Genomic DNA, 2,214 nt, shown 5'->3' on the forward strand with positions numbered 1-2,214 from the left:
ACAATTCACGTTACCTCTTTATACGCAGTTAAATAAGGACGAAACTTTGCAACACACCCTCCGAGGTCATTCTCACTGACGCCTGTTGCCACAACTACCACTGCATCATAATTTCCGTCACATTCATCCTTGCACAACTCCACGTGAACCCTAATAATAATAACGTTATTAAAAAAAAACTACTAAATTATAAGTTCATTATCAATGATGTCTATACAGAGTTACAATACTAAACTTACACTTGACTGTACAAAAGATTAGACGAATCGAAAATCTTAGCTACAGATGCAGTAATCATGGTATTTAATAAATAAAAATTACACAATTACAAAAAGTTAGTACTTTTTATAATACTTTTTCAACCAATTAGAATAATCTTATCACTCAAATTCACATTTTCTTTCAAACAACATGTGATGATTTATAGGAGGAGATAAACACCGTTCAGGCAATTATAGGCCAGTTAGTCTTACATCAGTTGTTGGAAATGTTTTGGAGTGTGTTTAAAGATGCATTGCAGAGTCACTTAAAGCAGTTTAATATAGTGTCAGAGAGCCAGCATGGTTTTACTAAGGGAAGGTCTTGTTTAACAAATCTGACATTCTTTGAGGATGTTACTGCAAGAGTTGGTGAAAGAAATACTGTGGATTTGGTTTACGTTGATTTTCAGAAAATGTTTGATAACGTGCCTCATAAAAGACTTGTTACAAAATTAAATCTGTGGGTGTGTGTGGGAAATGCTATTAAATTGGATAGAAAATTGGCTGGAGAGTAGAAAGCAGAGAATAGTAATAAATGGAGTTAGATCTGACTGGATTACAGTAACAAGCGGTGTGCCTCAGGGCTCTGTGCTGAGTCCTCTGCTGTTTGTGATTTATATTAATGATATTAATTGGCTAATACATGTTGAAGTTTCCAGATGAAATTAAGATTTTTGGGGTGGCTAACTGTATCAAAGGTGCTGCAGACTTACAGGGAGATTTAGATCATTTGATGCATTGGGCCAATACGTGACAGATGATGTTTAACTATCCAAAACGTAAGGTGATGCATGTAGGTTTTCACACTTCAAATTATTGTTCCAATTTAAACAGGAATACATTAAATACTGTGGTTGAAGAAAAAGATCTTGGTGTTGTGATTGAAAAATCACTTAAGTCATCTAGACAGTGTATTGTAGCTAGCAATAGAGCTAATAGGATTATGGGTAGCATCTATAGAAATATTGAATACAAGACAAGGGATATTATTGTTTCACTGTACAGATCACTTGTAATGCCTCATTTAGAGTACTGTGTACAGTTTTGAGCTTCCTTCCTCAAAAAGGACATTGAACTGTTGGAGAAGGTTCAGAGAAGAGCTACTAGGATGATACCTGGGATGGTGGGATTTTCTTACGAGAAAAGACTAAAATCTCTAAACTTGTTTTCTCTGGAGAGAAGGGTCAGAGGGGATTTGATTGAGGTGTTTAAGATTATTAAGGGTACTGATAATATAGATCCAAATTTTTTGTTTTTAGCAGTGAAAACAATAGGACAAGGAGTCATAAATTCAATTTTTGGCAGCATAGGAGTCATCTGCAGTTTAGACAGCATTATTTTTCAAACAGGGTAGTTGGTTTTGGGATGAGCTGCCTTCAAAGGTGGTGGAGGAAGAAAATTTGATGTTCAAGAAAACTTTTGGATGAGTATATACGAGTAGTAAGGGGTGGTTATAGTTGGGAGCTGGAAGGAACATCCTTGATGAGCTGATAAGCTCCTTTTTTGTCCCTTTGAAATTTTATAATCAGCACAGTGCACTTTTAATTAGGTAAAAATTCACAAAAACAGTTGACAGCCAAAACATAATTACTAAAGAAATGATAACACAAGTGGGAAATATAGCTCAAATTACCATATATATTTCTATTCTCTCAGTTTTTAAGTATTATTTTAATAGCTTCTTTTGGTCCATTTAGATGACCTATAGTATCGGTTGGCAATACAACCAGTGCTGCTTTTGATATGATACTAAAATATACAGAGTATCAATATAAACACATTTTCTTTTTAAAAAATGGAATTAAGGCACATGTTAATCTGTCTGCTCTTGTATAACTTTCTTAAATTGTTCTCAATATACAAGGTAGGTGTTTGGCACATCACAGAACCATAAAAAAAAACTGTTTGGAAGCCCTTGGAATCCGAGAAAACCATGTCCTCTCCCCCTTTTTTT

This window comes from Limulus polyphemus, unplaced genomic scaffold, assembly GCF_000517525.1.
Source record: "Limulus polyphemus unplaced genomic scaffold, Limulus_polyphemus-2.1.2 Scaffold1205, whole genome shotgun sequence".
In the NCBI taxonomy this organism is placed as follows: Eukaryota; Metazoa; Arthropoda; class Merostomata; order Xiphosura; family Limulidae; genus Limulus; species Limulus polyphemus.